Raw genomic sequence first — 12,497 nt, 5'->3', positions numbered from 1 at the left:
TTTGGGAAGTTAGAAAATTATGTAAATAAATGAACATCTCCATTTTTCTGAACATTTTCTGCTTTGCAGAAATCATCTTTTCATAAGCAGGGGGTAGCTGAATATTTCAGTGGTTCCTTGCTTCCTCTTTTTCTCTCCCCCAAGGGGCTGAACACATTGGAAAGGCAGCTTGATGCATTTAGCTCACATATATACAAGTGCCCATTAACTGCAATATGCCTGATGAGTCTAATTTAGACCTAACACTCTTGAAAGTCTCATTTTTTCTCTTCAATTGATAATATCTTTTATTCTCTATACTGTGGGGAGGATCTGTTTTTATGTATTTGAGGCAAGGAGTTTTACCTCTTATCCTTTGTAGTACTTAACCTGTTTTCATTGCCTGAAATTTGAGTTTTGTCTTTAGATGCTTTTTTCTTTTTTTCCCCCAACTTAGTATCATTGATTATTTCAGTCAAAGACCCCATTTTGCTTGTCCGTTTAGCATTATTTCCAGGGGTGCTTCAGTATTTCTGTGTATTCCAGCTGTTTATAGAGTCTTTATGTTTCTCTGCATTCTTTTGTTTTATTTTTTGAGGTGTACATACACAGTTACACTTCATGGAGTTGCATCCAGCCAAGTATCCATGTTCTTCTTGTGAAGAGGCAGAGAAAATCACCTCTCCCAAGAATTTCCACCTTCTGACCAAGGGAAATGTGTCCTGAGGAGCTGTACGCAGATGGGAGGCAACTTGTTTGCTTGTTCTGCTGCTAGAGCATTGATTTAATTAGAAGACAGGCTGTGGGTGGCCATGTGCAGACAAAGAAGCACCAGACATGTCGAGCCCAGTTAGCCTGGGACAGTAAAAGTAAGTTACACTCTTTTTAAAACACTTTGGAATACTGATGCTGATTCTTGCCTTTAGTACTAAGGGGCAACTTGTAACTTACTGTTTGTGTTTACACAGTAGGTACATCTGTTCTTTTTCTAGGACCCTAGACATTAAATGTGCTTTCTAGCACAAAGTACCTGCTTAATGGAAAAGCAGTGATTTTTTTTTTCCTTTAATTTTTTTTAGAATAAAAAGAAAACTGCACCAATTATTACATTCTGATTTAATTTAACACTGCATCAAAACTGTGTATTAGTTTTTGATCAAGTCAAAACACTGAAGTACAGAGCTTGTTATGTTTTACTTTGTACTGATGGGAACATGAAACACTTTTCACTTTTTTCTAGCCATTTCTTGAGGAGTTCTGTGAACCTTATAAGGTGTATTTATCTTGACTGAATCTCGAAGATATGGTCTAAGACGATACATAGCAGATCCTGAAGAACATATAGTTTTATATGTGAACCCTCATTTTGTTCTTGGAATTGTTACTCTGCAAGAACATACTACATTTTGAAATTCAGTTTTGAGCTACTAAAAGTTACACTTGGTAGTAGGGTGGAATTGGTGGTAATTTGTGTTTTGGCTGTGTGGAAGCAGCTTAGGTTTATGAATTGAGTCCTGTATTAGTAGAGATACTAGATTCATTGGCCCTTAGATTTGTAGTGTTGTGTTATTGAATCATTTTGTGTATGTATGCTTGTGTGCATTTGGGGCATCAGTTTTATAATTGAACATCTACTGCTTTTGTTTTTTGTTTTTTTTCCCTTTTTTTGTAATTTCTGGGCTAAGAAGCTTTTTCTGTATTCAGCAAAGTCATAGGCTGGTATCATGAAGGTCAGTTGGAAAGACTGCCCTTTGATTTTAAGTTTTTGCTCATTTTCCCAGATCCAGGCCTTTATTTAGGATCTGGAAAGGAATGAGGAAGAGACTTATGTTACATGATTTTTAGGAATTCATCAAACTCACATCCTAATTCCTGCTCTAAAACAGAACAAAATATTGCTTCAATTTTCTTTTGTTCATATTCTCTCTGTCCATCTCTGTTTCTCTTTAGTTCTTATGTGTGTAGTAGGCTTTATGTAAATGTTAGAATAATGCAGGATTACATCTTACTGTAGCAGAGCAAACAACTTAAAATTGAATTCTAGCATCCCACTTGATGAAAGTTCTTTGGTCATTTCCACTGCCAGGGAGTTTTTACTGGTCGTCATTCTCACTCAGGGTCTAACCTCCTGCATGGTACACACATTTCCTAGCAGTTCATGACAGACTTCTACTATAATATAGGACATCAACACTGTTAACACTTATTAGGCTTCTTAGAAAATCCAGGGTGCAGAACTTATTTTTATTTTCTTTTCTTGGAGTATGTGCAGATGTTAACATTTTCTATTGTGTTGAAGTCTTTTTAATAAAAAGAAGTAATAAAAAGTTACTACTTATAAATTAGTACTACTCTTTTCTCCCCTCCAATTCTGATCATGTTCTCACTTCACATTTGATAGAAGGATGATTTAAGTTATTATGATTCCATGGTCTGTTAGGTTCTTTTTGAGTGATGTTTCCATGTTACTGTCAACATGGTTAAAAGGTGTAAGTATTTAGATTGAAGGGAAGTGTAAGTGGATGCCAAACTTAGCTCTAAAGAAACAGCTACATTTGTCTTCTATTGTAGCTCATGTGGAAAGGACAATTTCAGGTACTGTGTGTGCTAACCTCTTCCTGGACATTGTAAAGAATCCAACTAAAACAAAGTTTAAAACTATTTCAGATGTGCAAGTCTATTGAAGCCAATATTTTATTTTAGAGATTTGTGTTGTGTTTGACAAGTAACTCTTTGTACTGCAATTCTGTGGCTTTCAATAAAAAAAAAAACAAAACACATGAAAATAAACTGCTGTGATGTCGTTTTTCTGTTTTTCTGTTCTATTTTTTTTTTTTGCAAATTAGGCTGATTAATAATAGAAAGTAGATGATTATAGATGTACAGTGCTTTTTATTAAAAATATTTTTTTGTAATAGAGAAAAGTATACTTCCATTTTTTTTTGACAGAATTGTATGCCAGATTAACAACTGCTCTAATGACAAGTATCAACATTTGTTGCATTTATTCTGACATTTCTAGAAGAGTTTGGATGTTTCATGATGATCATAAAAAGTCTTAGTTCCTAATACACGTGCTGTTGTGTGTGAGGGTTTTTTTTTCTCCAACATAAAATATGTTGTCTTTTTTGTTATTGAATAGTTAAAAAAGAAATGAACTGTCGCAGATACTAAAACTGGGTATTTAATGTAACGTATTTGACTCAAATGTTCATAGAGTGTGATGCAAACAAATGTTCTCTCAACTTACATCCAGGATAGCTAAAGTATTACTTTAACACATGTTAAAAGTAGAGCAGTGTAACTATTTGGCTAGATATAATTCCGGGCTGTCTAAGTTGAGTAATTTCCTCAGGCATTCCAACTTTGATCAACCACAGCAAGAACTTTTAGTATGTCTGTAAAGCAGCCAGTGCATCTGTAAATATGTCCTGAGGTAGAGAGAATAGAGAATGCCAAAAAAAGAAAGAATACTTTCTGTTGTTAAGGAGCAGTTACAGAATGAAAATGGAAAGTTTTTTGTTTCTCTAGGAACTCTTTTTTAGATTATTGAGCCTCTGATGTGTAAGTATGCCCTGTGGTTCTGTATTAATGAATGAAAGATACTTTATTTGGGCCCAGTAAAAATGTTTTCTGGCTAACTGCTGCTGAACTTAGTGGTTAGAGTCCATTAATTCTTAAACTTTACAGTCTTTATTAATGTAATGTCAATTGGCTAAAAACCTAAAATAAACAATAGTGCATATCAGTCAAATGTGTCTTGTGCCCACATGGTCTTGTTTTACAGAATAATTCTAAGAACAGGCAGTGTCACTACAGAAATCATCTCATATACCTTTGTTTTTCCACACATGGATGAAAATAGGTTTTCTGGGTTTTAGTGACCTGAAAATGAATTTGCAAATACCTTCTGGTTTCTATATACAAACATTAAGAATATTTATAATGGTAAGTTGCCCTGTGCTATGTTGGGAGCTGCACACGTCTCCTGTATTTTTTGACACACCATGCTCTTATCAAATGGATATCACTTGCCTGGAGATCTTTTTTTTTTTTTTTTTTTTTAGAGATTTTATTTATTCATGAAAGACACACAGAGAAAGAGAGAGAGAGAGAGAGAGAGGCAGAGACATAGGCAGAGGGAGAAGCAGGCTCTATGCAGGGAGCCTGATGTGGGACTTGATCCTGGGTCTACAGGATCACACCCTGGGCTGAAGGCAGGGGCTAAACTGCTGAGCCACCCAGGCTGCCCACCTTGAGATCTTTTAAAGAGTTAACAACTACTTGCCTACTGGATATATATATTTTTTATATACATTTATTTTTTATTGGTGTTCAATTTGCCAACATACAGAGTAACACCCAGTGCTCATCCCATCAAGTGCCCCCCTCAGTGCCCGTCCCCATTCACCCCCACGCCCCGCCCTCCTCCCCTTCCACCACCCCTAGTTCATTTCCCAGAGTTAGGAGTCTTAATGTTCTGTCTCCCTTTCTGATATTTCCTACCCATTTCTTCTCCCCTCCCTTCTATTCCCTTTCACTATTATTTATATCCCCAAATGATTGCCTACTGGATATTAAATCAAATGTTCTGTGTAGCTTCTTTCTGACCTTGTTTTCTGTAGCCCTGTGATACCAGATACCATGACCTCTAATTAGTCCCAGTTGTGAAAATTCTGCTTTTTAGGTCAATATTGTATCAAACATTAGGATGAATCCATAGTCTTGTAATTTCCATGTGGCAGAGCTCTATGATTGTCCACATTTTTCAATTACTCAAAACAAGGTTAACACAGGTAAATTAACTAATAGTAAAAAAAAAAAGTTTTTATCTTCTTTTCATAGAGTATTTTTTTTCCATAAATGGACAAAAGGCAGTATAATTGATAGATTTATGGCTTTTAAACCCATCCCCTATATCCTGAAAGAGGTGCAGACAAATGGTGAATGGGCAAGTTATGGAGGGTGGGTAGGGGAAGGATAAGGCCTGGGAAAGCTAATTGTGATTTCATAGGCAGGGTACCAGATTTCTGAGTTGGTTACCTTGTTATTATTTCTCCAAGAATTTTTCTTCTTGTAAATATTGTCCATCTGAATGCTATAATTTTTGAAAAACTTAATAGTTGTTTGATTTCATGTGCCTACTGCCTTGATCTTGAAATCACTAGAGTTCACGCTGAAATGAGAGCCAACTTTTATAAATTATGTGGGATCTGCTATCTAATTTATAGACAGATTCTTACTATCTTTTAATTATTTTACCTGATTCTCTTTGTCAGTTTTTGCATTATCTGAATATTGACACCACTGCCCCCTGCTCCCCCCACCATGTAACTGTGTAAGTTTTATGAGAGTGTGTGTTTTGTTTTTTGTTTTTCTGCTCCAAACTACTAGCCCCAAAGAGAGTATCATGTTTTATCATTTTGATAATGGCAGTTCACTATTAAAGTTGTAGATTAAGTTGATGTGACTAATAGTGACTAAGGTAGTCTTGAGAAAAATACCATGATTCATCATTCTTGTGGATTCTGGGTAGAAAGCTTAACTGACTCATTTGTAGAAGCAAAAACGTATTATAAATTCCAATCAAAAAAAAAATAAATTCCAATCATTATAATCAGAAAATATGTGGCATTTCTGACCACTAATCTGGCTCTTCTTAGTAAATTGTATTGACACATGGTAATTAGACTACAGTGCAGGTTAAGTGGCCTACTTCTGTATTTATACTCCTTGTTTAACTAGCAAGAAGGAAGAATATTCAATATTTTAAATATCCAACTAAACATCAGAATGAAATGATTTGTTTGAATTGACATTTTTTTTTAAAAGATATTTATTCATGAGAGACACACAGAGGCAGAAACATAGGCAGGAGGAGAAGCAGGCACCCTGTGGGGAGCCCAATATAGCACTCTTTCCCAGGACCCTGGGGCCATGACCTGAGCCAAAGGTAGACGCTCAACCACTGAACCTCCCAGGTTCCCCAGAACTGGCATTTATGTCAAAGAGCTCCTTTGCCTGAAATCTGTATTGTATATTCAGTTTTCACTGAAGACAGCAAAGTTCAGATTTTACATCAGAAGCTTGATAGCTTATTAATTGTTGGGCCCATGGTTGCAGAAGGGACAGTTCACAGATATGTGTTGATTGGCCCATAGATTAGTTCTTAAAAATTAGAATTTGTTGCCAACATTTAAAAGTTAGGAGACTAAAAAATCTGGATTTCTAACTTCTCTTGAAAAAATGAGACCTGGCCATGTGGAACATGCATTCTCTCAGGGCTTCTGTCTGCTAGGGCTAAGTGACAGCTGCCACTTTTGAACTATAGGAGGGTTTGTAATTAAGACTGTATTTCAGGGCAGCCCTGGTGGTGCAGCGATTTGGCGCCGCCTGCAGCCTGGGGTGTGATCCTGGAGACTTAAGATCGAGTCCCGCATCGAGCTCCCTGCATGGAGCCTGCTTCTCTTCCTCTGCCTGTGTCTCTGCCTCTCTCTCTGTGTCTATGAATAAATAAATAAAATCTTAAAAAAAAAAAGACTGTATTTCAGCTCAAGGTAAAGCTGAAAAGAAGGCTTGGGCAGATACACAAACTTTTGTCTTGTGGGAAGGACCAAGAAAATGAATTGATAGCTTAGCAGAGATTTCTATCAGAAGTAAGAGTAAAACTGGAATGAGCTTTGATTTAATTTTTTGCAATTGGAATTGGATTGAAATATTAACTTACTATTTTGAAAATGAACTTCAAACTAAAGAGTTTTCAAAAAATTTCCCATTGGAGCAGTTTGAATCAGAACCAAAGTATCTCACTCCAAAGAGTTTAGAGCTGGAGCTAAAGCAGATCAAAATACTGTATGACCCAACTAAGCTTGAACTAAATTGTTCCTTTATTTACTTCTCGTCTTAGGAGTAAAATATTATTTTCAGTGTTTGTGGCAAAGAATGTACTAGAAATGACCCTAAGTACAAGCATATTGCACTGATTTCTGAACTTGGTCTTGCTAACTTCCTAAAGGATATTTAGCTTCTAACATCATTTATCTTATCTTGATTCTACTACTATTTAATGAAAAACATACTTAGAAAAATTGTTGACTTGCACATAGTCTTTGTGGCTGTATCTGTGATGATTACCCAGAAAGCTTTGTATGTCCTTTTCAGTAATTCTCTCATTTGATTTATCTTTTTCCAATTCAACAAATTTTTCTTCAATAAAAGTTGAATCTTGGCTCCCAAAGTGGTTAGCTTTTGTAGCCTCTCAGTTCATTTGTGTTTTCTTGCTTTCCACCTCTTCCATACTGTTGCTGATAGATGCCTTTATTTTTTAAGATTTTAAAAAAGATTTTATTTATTTATTTGGAAGAGAGAGAGAGAGCGGGGGTGGGGGAGCAGAGGGAGAAGCAGACTCTTCTAAGTAAATCTCTTAAAAAATGTATAAACTACATTATAGTTCCAAAACTTTTTATATTTTTTATTTATTTTTAATTTTTTATTCATGAGAGACACACAGAGAGAGGCAGAGACACAGGCAGAGGGAAAAGTAGGCTCTATGCAGGGAGCCTGACATGGGACTCGATCCTGGGACTCTGGGATCATGTCCTGAGCCAAAGGCAGATGCTCAATCGCTGAGCCACCCAGGCGTACCAGTTCCAAAACTTTTTAATGAAGTGTAATATACACATAGAAAAATATACACATTTATTGTAATGGACAGTTCCTTGAATTTTTTAGAGTGAACATATCCTCATGGAACCTGCACCCAGATGAGGAAACACAACATTTGCAGCTCTCCAGAAGGCTACTTATGCTTCCTTATAGTCACTCCAGGGTAAAGCCGCATCTGAAATGGAATTGTGCTGTTTGTTAGTCTTGAGTCTGCTTTTTTTGGTTTTTAATTGACGTGAAATTCATAGAACACAAAATTACTAATTTTAGAGTAATTCAGTGGCATTCAAACATTCATAATACTGTACCACTACCACCTTCTGTCTTGTTCTGGAAACATTTTTCTCCCTCCAAAGGGAACCCTGTACCATTAAGCAGTTGCTTTCCATTCCTGCTTCTCCTAGCCCCACAGTAACCACCAATCTGCTTTGTGTCTCTATGGGTTTACCTATACTGGATATTTCATATAAAGGAAATCATACAATATGTGATGTTTTGTTTTGACTTCTTTAACTTAGCATAATGTTTTTAAGGCTCTTTCATATCATAGCATGTATCAGTACTTCATTCCCTTTTATAGAGTATTATTCAACATTGTTCACGATTAGGACACAATTTGTTTATCCCTTCATCTATTGGTAGACAATCCAAGTTATTTCTACTTTTTCACAGTTGAGAAAAGTATTGCTGTGAACATTCTGTACAAGTATTTGTTTGAGTACCAAATTGTTAGGTCATACTAACTGCATGTTTAACTTTTTGTGGATTCATCAAACTGTTTCCACGGCAGCTGACCCATTACATATTGCCAATAGCAGTGTATAGTTTCTCTATGTTCTTGCCAGCACTTGCTCTTTTTTTGTCTTTGTGATTATGGCCATCCTCATAGATGTGAGGTGGTATATCATTGTGGCTATGATTTTTATTTCTCTAATGATTAATGATGTTGAGCATCTTTTCATGTGCCTGTTGACCATTTGTCTCTTCTTTTCAAAGAAATGTCAATTGAAGTCTATTCAAGTCCTTTGGCCATTTTTGAATTGGGTTGTTTTTTGGTTATTACTGAAAGTTGTAGGAGTTCTTTTTTTTTTTTTTAAAGAATTTTATTTTATTTATGATAGTCACAGAGAGAGAGAGAGAGAGAGAGGCAGAGACACAGGCAGAGGGAGAAGCAGGCTCCATGCACTGGGAGCCCAACGTGGGATTCGATCCCGGGTCTCCAGGATCGTGCCCTGGGCCAAAGGAAGGCGCCAAACCGCTGTGCCACCCAGGGATCCCAAGTTGTAGGAGTTCTTAATATGTTCCAGATACTATATTAATATTTCAAGTCTGAAATTATGTCAAAATAAACACTTGAAATGAAAAATAAAATTGTAACTACTCCCATAGTTTTGTCTTTTCATTATGGCCCTCTGTCCATGCCCAGTACCCCTATCTCTTGGCCTGTTTCATTTTTCTCCATCATATATACTTCTATGTCATATGCCATCTAATATATTTTATTTCTATTGTCTGTCTCCCTTAGCTAGAATGGAGGCTCCATGTGGGAAGGATATTTTTCTGTATCCCCTAATTTTGCTGTATCCTCATGGTTTACATAATGGATTTACAAATTATGGCCTGAAAGCGAAATCTGGACTGCTGCCTGTTTTTGAATGGTCCGCAAGCTAAAAATTATTTTTAGGGATCCTTGGGTGGCGCAGTGGTTTAGTGCCTGCCTTTGGCCCAGGGTGTGATCCTGGAGACCCGGGATCGAATCCCACGTCGGGCTCCCGGTGCATAGAGCCTGCTTCTCCCTCTGCCTGTGTCTCTGCCTCTCTCTCTCATTCTCTCTCTCTCTCTCTGTGTGACTATCATAAATAAATAAAAATAAATAAAAAAAATAAAAATGATTTTTATCTTTTTAAATGGTTGGAAAAAAAATCAAAAGAAGAATAATGTTTCATTACACCAGAAAATTATACAAAATTTAAATTTCAGTGTTTATAAATGAAATTTTATTGGAACAAAGCCATGCTTATTCATTTTTGTATTTTCTCTGGTTGCTTTCATGCTACAAAGGCAGAGTTGAGTAGTTGTAGAATTGCCTGTGTGTCCCACGAAGCCTGAACTATATATATAACTGGTGCTTTACAGAAATATTTGCCTGGCATATAGGTATCTAGTAAATATTTGTTAAATGAATGAGACTTAACGTATACCACCACACAGGAATCTAAATTGGAAATCTTTCAGTAATCCAGTTCTCGAAGGTTTGACCTTAATTAGCTGCTAACCAACCAAACAAAAAATCCCTAAATGATTTTTTGGTAATATATTTTCATTGGTCTGTATTTATCCTGTAAATAGTGAGAATTGATGATAAAATACCAGGGAATTTGTAATTCTTAGGAGAGTGTCAGCTAGGGTAAGTGTACCACACAGGTTTTACCAGTGTTAGTTTAAAAAAGACTATAACAACATGGGTATATATCCTGTTTTTATTACTCTTTAAAAATTCAGCAAATTGTTTTACAAGCTGTTTGCTTTTTCCTTCTTTCTCATCAGCTTTAGATTAATAAAGCTACCTGCTTATTAATGAAGGCAATAAAATAATTTTGATATACTTAATTTGAATAAGAAGCCATATCATCACATAATTTTATTCTACTGTGTTTTATTCATCTAATGATGTTTGTTGATTTGCATTAGAATAATGATATTATACTGACATTAGTAATTTCCTATAAATGTCTAACTTCTTAAAGGAAGATTAGAAATTGGACAAATACAAATCATTTTGTATAAAAATGATATTATAACGTGCCAGTCTATTTTTTTTTTAAGATTTTATTTATTCATGAAAGACACACAGAGAGAGGCAGAGACATAGGCTGAGGAAGAAGCAGGCTCCCTGCATGGAGCCCGATGCGGGACTCCGAACACAGGACCCTGGGATCACGCCTTGAGCCAAAGGCAGACGCTCAACCACTGAGCCACCCAGGCGTCCTGCCAGTCTAGTTTTTGTATAACATTTGAAAGCTAAATTCCTTGCGTCTGTAAGAGCTGTTAATAGAGGTCTCATAATAGATCCCCAGAGGTACAGTATACTCTATAGCCTTGCAAACAGTTCTTATTTTATGTATTCAGCAAAGGACATTAAATGGGTAATGCAGGTTGTGGTTTATAGTGAAAGAGTAATGTTTTGCAGATCTTCGCTTGGCTTGGTGTTTCCAAATTTTAAGAGGAAAGGGTTTACGTGTCATGATGGGAGTGTAGCTCCTGACTTACATTCTTGGCTTTTCCCACTCTCTGCTAGGTCAAGCAGAGGGATCTTATTTTTTAAACTTTTGTCTCCTCTGAAAGTTATGAGTATGCTTAAAAAATACTTTGCTTTTAAAATTTCATCTTTTAGAAACTCAAAGTGCTATTGCTTGAATTTATATCATCTCTCTTTTAATTGTGAAAAGTTTGGATTCTTGATACTCTTACCTTATTCTGGCATTTCTCTGTAAGAGTAACTTGCAAGAATCACTAAGTGTCAGCTTAAGGGATTGTAGTTCACAGTGATCAATTATTCTGTTTATATCTAGGTGTAATTAACTCCTGTTCATTCATCCTGGAAATATTTATTGAGTACCTACTAAATGATAAACATTACATTAGACATTGGGATGCAACACCTTTTAAAAAGACAAAATTACTGTACTTATGGGGCTTAACATTCTATGGAGAGAATTAGATAGACAAAAAGTACATATAACGTCAGGTAGTAAAAAGTGCCATAAAGAAGGATAAGATAGAGGAAAAAAATAATTGGAGAAGTAGGTGAAATGCTAATAACTCAATAAGGGGAGGGTCCTTTGATACCATTTGAGTAGAGACCTGAATGAAATGGAGGAAAAAGCCATATGAAGATGTTGGGAAAGGGAGTTTTTGGTTACAGGGAAAGAAAAGTACCCTATCATCCCTTTTTATTCCACTTTATTCTTCTTTATAACACTTATCACCATGGGACATCAGCTATTTATACGTGTGTGTATGTTTCTGCACACAATCATGTGCACAGTCTTTATTTATTGGCTTTTTTCTCCTACTAGAGTCACTCACTAAGCTCAGCATTTCAAAGGAATAAATAAATAAACGTAAAAGCCCTGGGGTGGGAATGTACTCTGTGCTCATGGAATTGCAAGAAGTCAATGTGGCTGGTACATAGGATGTAGAATGTGTGAGGAAGGGGCCAGATCATGTAGGGCTTTGTAAACGTTGGAAATTAGGACTTTAGATTTTATTCTAAGTATTATGGGAAACATTGTAGGTTTTTGAAAATGAGAGTAATAGGATCTGACAGATTTTAGAAGGATTGCTTGCTACTAATTGAGCATAATGATTTCTAGTTGTACAAAGTGATTCAGATCAGAAAATCAACAAATGACATTTAAAAAACATATTTTTTATGATGGAAAAATTAGTATGTAGGTGATCAGTTTATATCAAGTGAGGGGTACACTTTTTTTTTGTCAGTTTTATCAAGGTATAATTTATATACAAAATTCACCAATTTTAGGTGTATAATTTGATGTTATGACAAATGTATACAATCATGTAACCGCCAGTACAATCATGATATATAACATTTCCATCACCTCCAAAATTCTGTCTTAATGCCTATCTGCAGTGGATCCCTTTCTCTCAGTGGCCCCTGGCAACCAATGTCTGCTTTTTATTATAATTTGACCTTTTCCAGAATTTGGAGTAAATAGAATCATGTATAATATTTGGTCTTTTGTGAGTGGCTTCTTTCATTAGTATAGTGCTTTTGATATTCCTTCATATTGTTGAGTATATTAGGGGTTTATTCCTTTATTGCTGAG

The 12,497-nt window shown here is 35.8% G+C and overlaps 1 protein-coding gene across 4 annotated transcripts in view; it reads left to right on the top strand.

Annotated features, from left to right (window-relative positions):
- The window catches only part of TASP1 (taspase 1), a 273,821-nt gene that overhangs the window by 22,938 nt on the left and 238,386 nt on the right, over positions 1–12,497 (top strand). Inside the window, exon 3 of one of the 4 annotated variants that reach the window (XM_041732946.1) lies at positions 578–848. The exons of the other annotated variants lie outside the window; for them this stretch is intronic. The gene's annotated coding sequence lies outside the window, so the exon portion shown is untranslated. The remainder of the gene's footprint in view (positions 1–577; positions 849–12,497) is intronic. 4 annotated transcript variants of the gene reach the window in all.

This window comes from Vulpes lagopus, chromosome 18 (genome assembly GCF_018345385.1).
Source record: "Vulpes lagopus strain Blue_001 chromosome 18, ASM1834538v1, whole genome shotgun sequence".
Taxonomy (NCBI): Eukaryota; Metazoa; Chordata; class Mammalia; order Carnivora; family Canidae; genus Vulpes; species Vulpes lagopus.
Note: the sequence above shows the minus strand (reverse complement) of the source record. Positions and strands in the feature narration are given on the sequence as shown.